This window comes from Triticum urartu, chromosome 7A (assembly GCF_056163025.1).
Source record: "Triticum urartu cultivar PI428250 chromosome 7A, HENAU_Tu73, whole genome shotgun sequence".
NCBI classification, from domain to species: Eukaryota; Viridiplantae; Streptophyta; class Magnoliopsida; order Poales; family Poaceae; genus Triticum; species Triticum urartu.
The window spans coordinates 126,530,611-126,547,789 of NC_141879.1; the positions used below are offsets into that span (position 1 = coordinate 126,530,611).

At 41.9% G+C, this 17,179-nt stretch overlaps 2 long non-coding RNA genes across 2 annotated transcripts; both read right to left on the reverse strand.

Moving 5' to 3' along the window:
- Nucleotides 1-5,457: 5,457 nt before the first annotated feature.
- On the reverse strand, nt 5,458-9,754 carry LOC147958474 (uncharacterized). Its single transcript, XR_015610767.1, has 4 exons — nt 9,624-9,754; nt 8,289-8,506; nt 7,940-8,102; nt 5,458-6,794 (listed from the first exon to the last, which is right to left on the reverse strand). It is a non-coding gene; the product is annotated as an uncharacterized LOC147958474 (long non-coding RNA).
- A 300-nt stretch (nt 9,755-10,054) lies between these two features.
- On the reverse strand, nt 10,055-13,561 carry LOC147958475 (uncharacterized). The gene is made up of 3 exons (XR_015611260.1): nt 12,557-13,561; nt 12,292-12,382; nt 10,055-11,933 (listed from the first exon to the last, which is right to left on the reverse strand). It is a non-coding gene; the product is annotated as an uncharacterized LOC147958475 (long non-coding RNA).
- Between the last annotated feature and the right edge of the window lie 3,618 nt (nt 13,562-17,179).

A 17,179-nucleotide genomic window follows, 5' to 3' on the forward strand; every position in this document is an offset into this window, starting at 1 on the left:
CAACTTACCCACGCACGCAATCTCCCCTATGCGATAACAAGCGCCGAACCTAGCCCCAAGCCCCCAACATAGGCACGCACGTCTCCCCTCCTGCGATCTCCACCTCCGCTTCATCGGGAGGCGAGACGGCGAGGCACCGATTTGCTAGCCCAAAGGCAAAGATGCCATCAGTAGGGCTCTGAGCCGATCCCATGGCCTCTTCCCCGTTGTCGCCGCCGGAGAGCAGTTGGTGCACCAGTTCTTGAACAGGTTTGGCACACCACGATCTGGGTTGAGCTCCAATGATTCGGCACAACGATGGATCCGTACCCTAAACCTAGGTCGCCGCTTCCGCAGGTACGCCTCGTCGGGGTCTTTGCTTGGTGGGAAGGCCCATGCATGCGGTTACAGAGGCAAGATAGGGAAGATAGGAGGCGATGGGACCCTTCTCATCTGTTTTCTTAATGAAGCGCTTACAAATTTAATTTCTGTACACCACCGTTGCCCTTGTAATCCTCTTTTGCCAGGTCATCTAGGTTCAACAATTTCAGGCTTGTCCATGGTAGATTTGGACTTGTCAAATTGGTTGCCTTATTTTCTGCTACGTTATATTATTTATGGCGAGATTTCACACTCAATTTGTATGATCAAGTGCTCATTGATGTTGATCTGTCCTCCTGCTGGACAAACGGCGTGGGGAACTCCTCCGGATCGCCTGGAGGTGAGGCTGGGGGTACCAACTGAAAATCAGGACGCTGGAGATGGGTGAAAATCATTGAAGATCTGATTTGGACTCCGTTCTTCTCTGTTTTCCTATTTTCCTGTTGATACTCTGTAATATTCAGGTGGACAAGTTTGTGTCCTAGCCAGGAACTGCTATTTGGCTGTAGGTCTTTATCGTCGAGTTAGATGCTTTTGTGGTAGTCGATGCTTAAATCTTTGTAATCTGTGGACTGGTTGCTGTCTGCTTCATTCTATAAAATGGGGCAGGGGGCAACCCCCTTTCTTTCAAAAACAAATTTGATGTTGATCTGTTTAAGGGTCCAGTTCATTGCAACATCAGCATGCCTTCCTGCTCTCTTCTTCCTTCCACCAATGATATTTATGACTCAACAAAAATTCCATACCTTCATGGTCAACGGATGCATCTGGAATACGTATGTGAAGCATATCTTAATATTTTACTTTAACTCCTCACCTCAAGCTATTCTCCTTATTTATGCATTTCTCTTGAGCTAATATGGATATGATACGTTGTTTTCTTGCTATCTGAACTTCATGACAGAACATTATCTCACTGTTGTGATGGATATTTTTATTTAGGCTAATCTGTGAAATGTTCAGAATGTGTCTGCATAAGCTGTGTTGAATTGACACATATTTCGAAAGAAATTACATAAATTCATACCTATGGTATATATCCCTTAAGTCCTAGAAGCATGAAAGTTCTTGTATGCCAGGTTTTGTTGTATTCGGCAAATGCTAGGAGTCTTTTCCACTTGAAAGTTCTGAATATTATGAACATAAGGGTAGATTTTATATTTTATAGCAGACCAGATTCAGGAAGGACCTCACAAAGGTTGGTCAACAAGGTGATTATCCTAACGGCTACGGTTGTACTAGCAGGATTATCCTAGCAACAAAGCAATGTTTTTATTTAGGTGAATACACAGTTAAGGTAGTGGATTTTTTTTGTACATTTTTACAGTGCCTAGATTGATCAATAGGCATCATGATGTTGCAATTCTTGATTTTTTAGACATATTCAATTTCTATGCCAAGTTGCAAATTGGAGATAAAAACTAAGGTGTGTCTCAGGTGTCAATGCTAAAAGAAAGAGCCTTCGGCAATATACAGAAACTAAAGGATGTGGATTCCCTGGAGGGGAGACGAAGTTAGAAACAAAGCCGACCAGCATTACATTGCAAGAGGTGTTTATATTTGTTAAATGTTGTCAGGATTGTTAGTGATCATCTAGGCTAAGTAACCAAGACCTTTTCTTTCCTGCTAATAGAATGGGCAGCGCTCCTGTCTTACTTTTAAAAAGATTTACTGAGGTTTCTATTTAGTTTTTTTCGTCGATTTCTGGGATCATTGCTTCCGTTGTTCTATTTCTTAATCGCTTCAATAAAACCTTATTCACTCATACCCTTATTTGTTGCCAAGTATGTAACCACAATATCCTGGCAGGTGATGCAATCTGAATATCATGCAAAAACTTGTCCTGTTAGGGCCTCATCATCCCAGGAACACTGGGACTAAGAGTGTGCGAGGACGGCGTCTGACACGTTTTCGCATGCACACCTTACCAGTGGACAGGTAGTGTCGATCGCATGGACTGCAAGTGGACACATGTAGTGTCAACCGTAGTGCGTTATTTTAAAATATGATCCGACACACTAATCCAATATCTTGCCCCAAGTGGATAGGGACTGCAAGTGGTCAGGGCTGTGATTTTCTTGAGTGTCAGAAGATTATGATGCAATCTTCTGGTGGCTACATTTAGCCATAATAGAGAGAAGCTTATGACTGAAGTTTAGTTGGAAAACTCAAAACACATTGGGGAACTCGGTTCTTTATTTATACCTTACAATGTGCACTGTTTGGCTGAAGGTTGTTCTGACAGTGATATAAAGAAACACAGTGCATTCAAGACGATACCCGATAAGTGACGAAACCTGAATTTTCATATTTCTGAAGAAATTTTCTTGTATGCAAGTTGATATGATGTTGGCGCAGGACACATTTACTCATTCTTATGTACGACCTAGAATTAATTCTGGTATATGTCATTCCATTTTTATTCATATTATCATTTGGATCTAATGTTTGGGTTCTAGAACCATTGCGTCGTCAGACGAGCAGTGCAAATATGAGAACAAAACAATGTATACGTGCAACATGTTGAGTAATTATTTGTAATTTTGCTTATATGTTTCAGCAGTTTAGTGTGAGAAATGAAAGGAGGTATCAAGAAAAGTATTCGATTAGTGTGTCGGATGATATTTAAAAGAACACACTACGGTTGCACTAAATAATTTCAGCTTTTCAAAATATATGGTTTTGTTGATCGGCTCAGGGATATAATGCTTGATGCATAGATCTAGGTTGGTATGCGTTGCTGATACTTTCTATAATGTTTGGATCTGATTGTTCTGTAGTAATCACCAAAGTTAACATTGATTAGGATGCTGCGTACAGGATCCATGCAGTGTGCAGAGAAACCAGGTCTCGTCACAGCCACTTTGCATTAGAAAGTTGGTAGAGGATATTACAAACCGGCCCATGATCTTTTTGGGGTCATCGCCCAGGCTGATAGGATTAGTAAATTTTGGATGGAGCGTGTAATATTGTACTGTTTGAGGGCACATGTTTGAGGGCACTGTAATATTGTACTGTTGTACAACTAAAAACAAGTAAAAATACATTGTAGATTTGGATGGAATAGTTGCAAATACTAGGGACACATGGATAATCAAGAGCATGCTATTTATAAATTACTAGAGGCTTTTCTTATTTATCTATTAAAATATAGGGGCAAGATATGGTCAAACTGCAGTTTCTGTAAGTTTCAAAAGATGTGAACTGGTCCTTCATTTAGATTTGAGACATTAGTCGCACAAATGTTACATTTAGATCAAAATTTTACTTTGCGTAGGGATAGAAATCTGAAACATTTAGTCATGTAGTGATATTTATAAAGTAATAGGGGAATAAATATTGGTATTCATTCCAATGTCTAAAGAATTCATTGGAGTTAGGGGGCTACAACAACAAACGGTGGGGAGGCAAGTGGAGAGGAAAAATTCGTGGCCAGTGGGGAGGACGATGGGAAAACAAGTACTAGCAGCTTGTCATCTCCGTTTCGATGTTGTCGGTAGGCCCAACTTGCGAGGGGTGCCGTAGGAGGATGAGAAAGGGATCGGCGATGGAGGATTGTCTAGCTTTTCCCTCGATCTTCTTAGACATGGCAGACCTCACCGACAGAGCTGCTTGAGGGGGCTTGCTTCCATGTGTTTTTTCAATTGGTTGTGTGGGAATAGTGAGTGAGACGTCCAGCGAAGAGACTTCGTTTAAGTGTTCTTACTAACCATCTATTATAGTTAAATTTGTACGTCGCAAGTCAATGTGCATAGCATAGTAAATAGGAGAATTTTAAGGAAAGGGCCAGTTTAGTAAATCATGCCTTTTTTAGTTACATTTTCTTGGAACCGTATTTCTGTTTATGTTTCTCACGAGCACAAAAGTGTTTCTTTGTTGTCATTGAAGAATAATGGGACATTGTCATTGTCACTGGACTATGATTATCTCTCACCACAGATGATAAGTGTTTCGTTTTTAAATCAGAGATACAGCATGATGGTATGTCTCGCTAGATGGTAGCCCTTTTAAGCAATGCCAATGCTAGATCAAGGGGGGGAGGGGGGGGGTTAAAGAGAATGGAAGTCGGTGGGTGTGAGGGATCAGGCTAAAGTTGTCGCTAAGGAGACATTGTCATTGTCATTGACTTACCATTATTTCAAGTGATAGACGAGAAGTGTTTGCATTGTAAATTAGAGATACACCATGATGTTAATGTCTCACTAGATGATATCCCTTTTAAGCAATACCATTGCTAGAGCAAGGGAGGTGAAGAAAATGAAAGTTGATGGGTACGAGGGGACATGCTAATGATGTTGCTAAGGAGACACCACAATTGTTAATGATGTAAGAAGTGACTGAGAATTACATCTTATCGATGTATAAATGGAAACCACATCCATCAAGAATGACATACATTTTGGTGTAAACTTTTTTTATTCCGTGGCAACGCACGGGCATTCAGCTAGTTATCACAGAAGCTCTGGTTGAGTTCAAAAACCCCCATGACATGAGTAGGTAAAGACTGCGACACTGCTTTGACGTTTACCTCTGTTGCCGCTTGGGACATGAACCTCTCGTTCCAGTTGTTGCACCTTTTTCCAAATCTCTCCATGATTGGTTGAAAGTTGCCATTCTTCATTCTACCTTCCGGCGTCAGTAGACCGAGATATTTGCTTTCAAAAGAGATCGATTCCACCCCTAAAATTTCTTTGATATTCTCTCTTTCCTCGGTGAGGCTCGTTTCACTGAATAACTAGATCATCGATGGTGCGCGTTGCCGCACCCATCCATTATGCCAATAGAATTATAGGAATTTAAATATACTAGATGACCTGTCGTGCCATTTGGCACGTGAGACAAATTTGAAGCAAGAACTAAAAGAGATTACTTTGTTATTTTGGTAGCAGACGATGTTGATGTATGCTCTTTTGCGAAGCATCGTGGATCTGTATAAAAATATATTTTTCTCATTTATAATGTATGAAACTGATAAAATTGACGTAAAAGCCCAACTAAAACAAAGAACAAAATGCAAATGTTTGAGTTTGCAATTAGAAGATTCAAGTAGCTATATACGCAGGTGGCACAATAAAATGCAGTAAAGACATGATAATATAGAGCATTGTGTCCAGGAGCACTTCTCAGTGATAGTGGTCAATTACATCATATACTCCCTCCGTCCGAAAAAGCTTGTCCCAAGTTTGTTCCTCAAATGGATGTATCTAGTACTAACTTGATGCTACATACATCCATTTGAAGGACAAGCTTTTTCGAATGGAGGGAGTAGTAATTTTGATATACACACTGAAGTTGCTAAACACAATCGGTCACTAAATAATAACACGGATGCATCAAAGGCATATTTCCGTGTAATCAAAAGATGGCTGAAACTTTTTCATGTTGTTCACAAGTCCTTTTGCTTCACTCGTCCAGTGGTCATTGGTGTGGGTGTTGTGTGAAACAATGCCCCTTGCATCTGTTTGTCCACGCACCCTGTAACATGAGAACTACTCCCTCCGTTCCAAAATAGATGACCCAACTTTGTAGTAAACTAAGTCATCTATTTTGAAACAGAGGGAGTATTTGCTAAAGAAACAAAAAGATTAATGCCTTCTCCTAACTACCAACTATATTATGACATGTGTTAAACCATTGAAGTAAAACAATTCAATATTCGCATGGGTACTAACATAAATGAAATAAAACTCCGCATTCAGCATGCCTTAGTAGCACCGCTGCATACTATTGTATAATTATCAGAAGTCTGGCATGCATTGTTAGATCGTGCAAAGTAAAAGGCGCATTATGAAGCACTGACATTTAACCTAGACAGACAGGGCAAAGATATCAGCAACGGAAACATTGTGAAGCACTTGTGCATCCATAATAAGAGGTGGGAATCTACTGCAGTTTTTATTCACTAAACACAAACAATAAAAGATATTAATAAATATATATAGGCATTCATGATGAAGATTGACCTCTGCCATGCCGGATCAAACGGAATGAAGCCGTATTGATGCCACAATAACATCCACAATTTTTCTGATTTAATTTTTGAATGAAATGAATGAGGAGCAGGATGACATGAATGGCTCAGATTTGTTTGGCATGCCTGTATTACTTTTGCACTCGTGACCTCAATTACCAAATCTAACAAATTGCTGAAGCTAGAAAGTAAAACCTCCATCTTGAATGATAATAAGTCGGAGAGTGACAGCGGATCAAGTCCTGCAAGGGAATACAAGGGAGTGAGGCTACTTTGGACATGACTGGGTGAACTGAACCCTTTGTTTTATCACTGGGTCAAGTGGGTGAAAGAGCTGATGTGCCATGAACGAATAAACTGGGGAGTGAGGTCATGTGTGGCTGCCCTGCAGGGATTCTCCTTTTGAAATGAGAAAAGCTTGATGAATAGAACAGAGATGGAAGAAATCACGATATCATAGAACCTGCAAAACAAACGGGAACGAACTCATCAGACCAAAAAAACTCATAGGTCCAGCAGACGTCGATTGTCGTTGAGGTGCAAGCATGTAATTATATAATCATGCATGTTCATGGCTGAACTCACTCTTCTTTCAACAAAAAATTTAAATTGTATAGTGAAGTGAAATGCGAAAATCAACTTCCTCTCTCGATAACCATTTTTAGTTTTGTAGTGAAAATTTGACGAACCATAATAAATCCCTGAAAAGTAGCATTTCAGTGTGATTTGTGTCTTTTCTCAAGGATTTCTGCACACCTATCCCAGGTTACACTTCCTTGTTGATGGTTTGTTCTTGGCTAAAGTTGGTTGTTGAATCCATTTTATATAAAAAAGGCACTCCTACTCAATATCCCTCAATTTTAAATTAATACAGGTTGAGAGCAAAGGTACAGTAAGGAAGGTACCCAGTAAGTGAAAGCAAAGATATATGTTTATCTTGCATTGGAGATAGTAATAATAATGCAGGTTGAAAGCAAAGATACTTAGGTTGTAAGGGTAAAGTAAATTAATACAGGTTGAGAGCAAAGGTTCCGTAAGGAAGGTACTTGGTAAGTGAAAGCAAAGAAGACAGTGTATAAAAATAATAAAAATGGATAATCTAACATCTTACATGTACCAAAATTCAAGCATGTCATGGGCTGCAAAGCTGCAAAATTTGTATCAAACTGAAGATCAAACCCGAGACTCTTTTTTAACCCAAAACTATAGACTCTAATGATCAGTGCAATCTTTATACATCACAGATTGTTGACACATTTCTAACTAAACGGTCAACAATTACAAAAAATCATTTTCTAACCACTGTAGTTGCAAAATCAATTCACCATCTGTCTTTAGAACTAACTAAACAGCCAAAGAGTACAAAGACTTCTATAGCTAACAAATATAAACATACAGTTAGTTGCATGAAGATAAGTATAATGGTCCCTAAACCTCTCCACTCCTTGGCCAGAACACATAAAATACAAGGCTTATTAAACATGAGTCTGTCCAAAACCAAGATCAACCATACTGGGAAAAACATTCAGAAATCTCAAGGTTTCTCACCTCTTAAATCAATTGAAACATAAGCACAAAGAAACCAATCACAAGAATAGATTTATTCACCTTCTCAATCCATCAGGACCTGACCAACCTTTGGACTATAGATCCTCATCCAAACTGTGAGATTTTCCTCCTGTGGGTGAGGTTGCCCAACACAATTGTTCTTATGTTTCTTTGTGGCTAAATTGAGTGCATGTTCAACAGGGTCTTGAAGTTTCATTCATTCCTAGATTGCAGAACAAAGTGTCATTACTATATTATCAAAGATCTTGATCTTCTCGTAACAAAACCAAAAGATATCAAGTGAGGTCGACATTGACAACTCTGAACATGACACATTGCAGGAAAAAGTGAGATGGAAAGTAGCAGTTGTACAAGGCACTGAAGGTGGGAATGTAAGCAAACATCTTACGTGTAAAATCTTGCTGTGCGTAGCTGCAAAAACAAGAATTCTGCTTGTCAGAGGCACGCATCCAAAAATAAGAAGCATGGACCAATGTCTTGGGGACACAAGAGGGGTCTCACACCACTCGATTAGGTGCAGCCATCCAGCAAAACCATCAGAACCCCACCTTTGGTCTTACATTAGGTACTTCTCATCTCTAACAGTTAATGGTTGGCCATCTGAAACTGAAAGGAGGTTGAAGAACAAAAATATATAGCTTAATTATCTTATTTATACCACATGATTATATATAGCACTGAGCATCTGTATTTTTGTCTACAAAGCATAGAACATAAAATAGATAACTCGAACTAATTTACTTTCAAGCATCATATCAAGATTGTTGCTACTAACATTAGATAAATTCAAGCAAGTTTTTGAGAAACTGTACGCCACATAATTTTGGACCAGATTTTTTATCACGGGCGGATGCATAACAGTTCCAAGAGGATGCCACCTAAAGAAAGAAACAACAAAACATGAACAATACTCTAAAGGATTAATTTCAAGCTTAATATAGTATCCTCGGGATAGACAGAATAAATTTCCAACGGCAGCCACATCACATCATAGGCTAATGAGACTCCCAACAAATTATACGCAAGGATTTTCAGTTTGCCATCAAAGATCAAAAGGAAAATATATGGTTCATGCTCTCTTTTTTCTCTCATGCAACTCTTATTAAAAATTGATTGGTTCATGGAAAAGAAAGGCATGCATTTTAGTGAACATATGTTTCAGTTGTCTTTTCTTATCCATGTTTGGAAAAGATCAAATAAAACATAAGCGAACCCAAAAATATCCTGGTGATGAAACAAAATATATACAATTTCATGTCTCCTACAGTCCTATCGAGCAGGGAAGGAAATCAAGCTACCAAATGCTAGTTTATGGGTCGAGAACCCCACAAGATAGAAGCAAATATCTACCACACAGATTCTTGCTATGATTGACTGGAACTAATGTTTTGATCGGATAGTTTTTTTGTTCTTTACACTTTTATTTACCTCATGGAACTTATTAATCACAAAATCATCTTGTTATAACTGACTGGAACTGATTTTTTTAAGAATGAAATCACATACATAGATCACTCCTCTCCTCTAGACTTCTAGGACATTCATCAAACACCGTTAGGCGGTCTTTGGAAGAATGAAATCACATGGTTACATAGAGCACTCCTTCCCTCCAGCCTACTAAGACTTTCATCGAACACCTTGTAGGCGTACAGAAACAAAATGTGCACAAACAAATACACTGAAAGGAGGAGGGAAATTAGGAAGATGACAAGAGTGTGTGCACCTGCTTGAGAGGAGCAGCTCCACCGGCACCACAGGGACGCGGCTAACCTCCTCCTTCTTCCCAGCAGCACCACCGCACCACGACAACCCGCTGCTTCTCGTCCTTGTCGCCTGCCTCCCCTGCTTCTTCGCCCCACCAACAGCCTCGCCTAACCTGTTGAGCACCGAGGAGGAGGAAGAAGTCAACAAGAGCACCAACGCGAGCTTGGTGATAAAGAAAGGGACGCGGGAGGAGAAGGGCTGGGTCACCATGGCTCTCTCCGCGGCCGGATCTTGTGGAGGGGCGGCTCCACCAGCACCCCAGGGACGCGGCTGACCTCTTCCTTCTTCCCAGCAGCACCACCGCACCACGAGAACATGCTGCTTCCCGGGGAGGTGCTCGGGCGGCCCGGAGAAGAGGGGGGGGGGGGGGCGGTTGCCGTCAAGGAGGGGGCGGCTGGGTGGAGAGGGAGAGGAGGCGGCTGAGGTTCTGCGGGAGAAGGCGGCTAGGGTTCTGCGGGTGACGGAGGAGGAAGTGAGCGAGGGGAAAGGAAGAGGAGAGGACGCGCGAATAAAAGGAGACGTGGCTGGTGCCGCTAGTTGGACGCACTTGCTCATCCTTTATATGTTCAATGAAGGTTAAAAATAAATAAATGTTAGAATCAAAAGTAAGCACAAATCTAAAACAGAAGGGTGTATTAAATAGTACTTCAACTAATCATGGTAAGATTATAATAATGACATAGCATCCTAATTGTTTACTAAAATGTTTTTGCAGATAATGTTTTTCACAAAGATCTGAACTGATGGTTCTTTCATAACCTCCATTCTTTCATTCAAATGTGTTTTTTGAACTTCAGGATGATTTTTGGAAGCAGATAGATTAACCACACATAGCAAAAGAACCAAACCAAAAAAAAGGAGAAGCCCTGGCGCTGGGAAGAAGCTACATCTTAGATGAAATTCATCAGAAAGCACAATTTGTAATAGTGTACAAAAACTAAAATATCCTTCCTAGACTATACCAGTCTTGATGCCATCGTTCACTTAAGGAATGCAGATGTACACACATCCAGGCATGCTGAAGGCATGCATAGAAGTATTGCAATCTAAAAGGGTCTTCATTTGGCACCACTAAAAAGGGGAAGAAATCTCATAACACATCATGGTTAAATAATCAAATTTCCCCTTTTCACGAGCAAGGTTAAATAATCAAAGCTTTCTGCACAACACAAGAATGTAGGTGATAAGTAGCATGATGTAATAGTCCCTATGCATTACTGCAACACATTTTAGGAAATAGATAATTTATAGAGTTGAGCACACAAAATGAAAATGAACAATGGAAATGGAGGAAAGAACATTGTTTAATCACTGATATATTAATGAAGTCACACTGACACTCATATGATTAGTGCATTTGTAATGCAAACGGTGCAACATATCCTTGACTAATCTTTGAAATATTTAGTAAATGTGAAAAACCATGTGGATTGCTACAATGCATTTGTGTTGTGAGCATTCACCATATATTTGATATAAGAAGATACAATGGCTTCTATGCTTTCCTCAAATTATTGAAGTGACATGCTAGTAGGCATGCTCGAAGAATGTAACAATCTACAATAACATAACCACAGAGGCTAATGTGATGACACTATTTCTTCCAATAATAAATCATAGAAATATAGAGAATTAATTTATATTGTAATACCCCAGGGACCATAGTTACATCACATGTTTCATATAGAAAGAGCCAAAGATATCATAAAAATTCTAATTTCTTGCCATAGAGGAAGCCAAGGGTGGAATTTCATGCATTGTAAATAGAAGTGGGAGATAAATAGTTAATACATCCATCTGAAAAGCCTTGGAAGTTTGCATTAATTATACATGAATATAGTTGCAATCCTCTCACACTGCTATATACCTCCTTCACGACAAATTGTTGAAGCGTTTGCAAGTAAGAACAATTTATGAAAAAATGTGAAAAATGGATGTTGAAGCAGCGAGTATTCTTGAAAATACAAATTGCAAGGCTGTGGAGTTATTTAGCCCTAAAGAACAACAAGTGAATCCATGCATAATTAGCATATAATCATACTGCCCTGAAAGTACATATATAAGATTAAAAAAATTCTCATCAGCCTACAAGAGTTGCAAACTCAAAGTTGGGTGCACTATCAAGTAATCCAAAAGACACAGTAGAAGGCACTCACTTGGCTCCTTATATCTTCGGCAATAAAGATCAAATGTTGCAAACTTTAGTACCCGTTCCATCTGATCGGTTATTGCAAGCATAATTTCTTATCACAAAGAGTTGATATGCAACCTGAAATAATTCCCAATGTTGGTGACATACAAAGCAAGGTTTTCAATAAACTATACATCAGTTCTATCATAACCAGTGGCAGCAAGCACACCTGCAATGAGCAGCAAGCTAAGAGAAGCACGGGGATGCAACATCATAGTTGTGAAGAAATGCTGACAAGATGATCGATTTACAAACCATATAGTCATGAGATGCAAATCCTGTATTAACCTATGAAGAAACATTGACTGCATAACCGATTTGTCATAGAACAATGAGGCAAGATGCATTCTTTGGATCTATGATCTAAAATTCTAAAAGTTAACTCCAAAACAGATGATGCAATGAAATACATCTACTAATCAAAATTACCAATTACCAGATGGTAACCTCGACGTCAGGGACGGAACCGGTGCCCTTCTTAATCTCCTCCGTAAGCATCACAACGTGTTCCCAAGGTCGTGTAGTACCTGCAAATAAACAGAAAATGGAGCAATCAGATCAATTAGCTAAGCGAGGCAAAAGAAGAGAATCTTGACTATAGGGCGGCGGCGCCGAAGCAAAGCATAGATCACTAATTTAAAAGGAGCCTGAGAATAATGACCACAGAATAAATTGGAACAGAGATTAGGGATCGACCTAACCTACTCAAAAGTGACATTGAGGTGCAAGTACTGAATATGTGGAACGGGAGGCTTTGATACATCACTCTGATCACCTCACCCCGTTGCTGCATCACTTTTGTCTCCTCATCAGGAGGAGAAGTTCAACAATTTTGGGGACAAGCCAGATGATGTGGCGGACGGCAACACCCCTCCTCCTCTACGTTGCTGGAGGTGGCAACCTCCCAGTCCCAGGCAACCCTTCTTCCAGCAACCTCGCTTGTCCACCGACGCAGCAAATTAAACGGTAGAAAAGCACCAGAAAAGACGAATAACACGTCCAGTACACAAGCACAACACATGGATCAAAGATGAATACTGAAATCGTTCACGGCTGAAATACATATTCAGAAACTTTAGATCCATGAAAGATTTCAAAGTACAACAAACATGCAGAGATCAAATCCAGTGTGGAAGATGAGGAATGAAGCCCCAAACCTACCTTTGCATTGGCTGACCTGCAGAAGAGTAATCACGGCGGCGGCATGAGAGTGGAGGCGCCCGCCTTATCGCGTGAAGCCAACACGCGGAGCGAAGGAGGTGTTCATGCTGGCCGGTGCACCTTTCGCGACTCCGAGCTGGTGCTAGGACGGCCGCACCGCCAGTCACGGTCGCGCTTGTCGTGACGGTCATCCCTCCCGTCGTCAGAGGCCCTAGGACGCCTCCGCCGGCGGTCGTCCTCCGTCTCGTCGTCAGAAGCCCTAGACCGCCTCGTCCAGTGGCCGTACTCCACATCCCCGTCGAAACCATGGCGCGCGAGCGCGGGAGGTCGTCGACCTTGCTGGGCTTGGGGACCCCGTTGTCTTCCGAGGGCTTGGGGTCGTGGCGGGGCCGGCGGTCCGGGTCGGGCGGGGAAGGAGGTGGCGGCGATCCGGCGCTCCACTGGAAGGCAGCGGCATGCCCGATGGCGTCCCAGGCCGGAAGGCTGCGGCGAGCGTGGGAAGCTGACGCGCCGCCGTGTCCTGTCCCTATTGTCTTCTGCGTGGAAGGCGGAGAGGTCGGGAGGGGTGGGGTTGGTTTAGGTTATCCAGCGAGACACATCGGACCAAATTGGCTGTCCTTGCTTGGTTAGATGGGCTGGCAGCCCAGTTTACCACAGAGCGCCGTTTCAGCCTGTGGAGCAGCCGCCCACAGGACAGTAGACCCAGTATCGCATTAGACAGAGATCCAACGACCAGAAACACTCGGGTCGTGAAATCTGACGGCCAGAAACGCGGAGCGCTGAGAGGCTCACTTTAGGTGCGGTTATACTATCCTTAATAGTGAACATTTATTATGGCTTAGGAGTTGGCCCGTGGCCATTTGGAATTCCTTAAGTACCTCTTTCGATCTCCTCGCTTGCTGCGTTGTTGCTTTGAAGAAAAGGAGACTGTCATCGGCGAAAAGCAGGTTTGAGATTCCCGGGCACCCTTGTGCGACCTTGATTGGTGTTATACCTCCGTTACTCACCTCCCTGTTGAGCAAGGTTGCTAGACTGTCAGCCACAAATAGGAATAGGTAAGGGCTAAGGGAATCACCTTGTCTGAGACCTCTCGAAGGGGAGAAGATTTTCAGGAGCTCTCCATTGCATCTGACAGAAAACTTGACCGTTCCGACGCAAGTCGTCACCTACTTCGTGAACTTATCCTCAAAACCAAGCTTTCGGAGCACCCCTTCCAAAAAATTCCAGTCAACTTGATCGTATGCTTTCACAAGGTCCAGCTTGTAGGCGCAATGGCAGCTTGTAGCCGAGACAATTCTGGACATGCAAATTGCATGCACATGCAATCACCACGTCCGCGCCGCGTACAAACTGCCAAAAAAGCTAGTCAGCAAGATTCATTTGATCTATGTAGTCAAATCAGATACATGCATTCACGCACAAACTGACAATACAACAAATGGAATGTCTCAAATCCCATGTAAAACTAGTAGAATGCCCGTGCGTTGTCATGGGCTTCTGAAATAGTTTGTTAAAGACTGAAATCGTATAAAAATAATGCATGCTAAATTTCATAGGTAGAGACAATATAACACGGTCACAATTGCATAATAATTAAACTCCACTTCACTTGTAATGTAAAACTGATCACGAGATAGCAAATTGACAATGGGTACATATAAACTGATGATCCAACCAAAAATCTATTATAAATTATTAAGATCTACTTGATACGCTTAAGAAATAATGTGTCATACATAAATAATATGTCATTTGACAAACCTATTAAAAAAAGATGTTGCATTTCTTTCGGAGCAAACAACCAACTATAATGTTGATATATAAATAATATGTCATCTGAAATTTCTTAAATTATTTTATTTTTTTAATATTTTTTGAGAATTTTTAATTTATTTATATAGGGTAAGGAAATTTGTCCGACAGAAGATAAAAACATGGAAGCGGTCCAACATAAATCAAGTATATTCGGTTTCTTCTCTCAAGATTTTGATTTTTTTGTGATACTCTAAACATATCTAATAAATATAAAAAATACATACTTTAATTTATTTTTTTCCTTCTGAGACCAGAGACAAAACGTCATTGATGCAATCCGAGGCCCAAATCGGCTATCCAGCACGGTCCAACCAGCACCCAAGCTAACCCGCCCCTTCCCCCAAAAAACAGCATCAGTATCCCTCACACTCACTCTCTTCACTCTGGCACCATCCCTAGATCTCGACGGATTCACCACTCCATTCCCCCCGCTCTTGCCCCCACAGTCGACGACCTCATCTCCCACCGCCGCCCCTCTCATCCCATCCCCTCCACTCATCCGACGGCGATCAGATGCGGGCACAATCGGCTCCCTCGTCTCCCGCCACCACCCCTCCCATCCCCTTCCCTCCACTCATCCAACGGCGGCCAACACCCTCGATGTCCTCACCGACGGCCTCGCCATCGCCGTACTAAGGAAGATCCCGCAGGGCGACCACTACGTGCGCGCCAGCTTGTCGAAGGCCAAGGAGGACGACACACTCACCACGCAGGTTGGTTTTGGCGACCAACATCACACAAAGGTCGCCATCGCCGTCATTGATGGACAGTCATCTTCCACCTCGACGGAAGAGCTCGCACGCTAGGAGAGGAGTAGGGGTCCTGTGCTTCTTCCACGCTCAGCGCCCCTGTCGTCACGCCATGGATGGACCTCCCTCTGCTCCCACCCATGCCATGGACAAAGCTCGCTCCCCTCCTCAAGCTCATCTCTTCACCCCTCTCATCATCTGGCTTGCTGCACCGCTAGCCCTCACCTTCTCTCCCTCCCTTTCCTCCCAGATCGAGACCCGGTGCTTCTTCCCGGCCGCTAGTACATAATAAAGATAAAATGAAACTAACACAACTGTTTTTATTTGTAAACATAAAATCTGTTTTTTCCTTTTGTCACCTAACTTTTTTAAAAGGTTTTCACCTAACCTATTATCACTATACGGCCAGTCCATAGTCTTCTCACTCTAAACGTCATCCACTCCCCTCCCCGTGTCGCTCTCCTCCTCTCCCCCGCATCCCTGGCGGCCATAAGATGACCTGCATATTACGGAATTTAAATACTCCCTTCGATCCAAATTAATTGCCGCTAAAGTTGTACTTAATGAGAGTTAATTATTTTGAATCTAAGTGAGTATATTCAATAAAAAGTTATCAATTTTTATATAAAGTTATTATTTCTATAAAAAAATTAAAAATCATCCAATGATATTACCGTAACAAGTCCCGACGATAAAAAAAATCACACTCACGCTGCTGAATCGGACGCCGTAGAAAAGAATGAACTTTTTTAGATTTTGTTTTTGACTTGAACAACGTTGCACTCACTCACTATCTCTTTGGTAATTGTCTAATACGTGTATATTGGAAAAAGAACGTCACAGTCATCCTCCCCACCGCCCCCACACATTCTGGTCACTTCCCACCGCCCCTCCCCATCTCCCCTCTGTTACCCATCGCTGGGATGTGTCTCATGCGTTGCTACCTGACGTCTACTCTTGGGAGCCGGGCTTCATCAGCCAATGGGGCCGGCAAGGTCCGAGACTGGAGATTCCTGCTCGCCAACTCGCAGTCCCGGCGGCTGTTCTCTTACCAGTCGAAAAAGAGTAAGCTTTCTTCCTGGTTTTGGGTTTCCTTTGATCCACTTTAGTTGGTGGCTGTGTTGACATTTGGCCCTTACTGTTTCAGATTTCCTGAAGGAGAAGAAGGAGGTCCTGAAAGGGGATGGGAGCAACAAGTCTGAATCAAAGGGTATGTTTTGATTCTGAGTTGCTTTGCACATTATTTTTATAGTTTGGGAAATCCTTGGAGTTGTCTATGGAACCTTTCCTTGATGTGATGGCCGGGCATATTTGTTTACTAAATCAATGTTCCAGGTTACCTTCATCGGCAATTCTAAATATTTCTTTGATGTCTTACCATAAGCATTATATCTCAAAAACATATAATATAGCTAAATACCCGTGCATTGCTACGTGATTGAACAATATTTAAAGAGTGATGGCGTGTGACCGATTGTCCTCGGTCCTCACCGTCATCTTTGAAGGCGCGGTTAGAGCCTTCGACTATCAACGCTTGGTCGTCCTTGAGGGAATGATCGTCAACCTCGTCCTATTGCGCCCCTGCGTATGTTTTGGCGA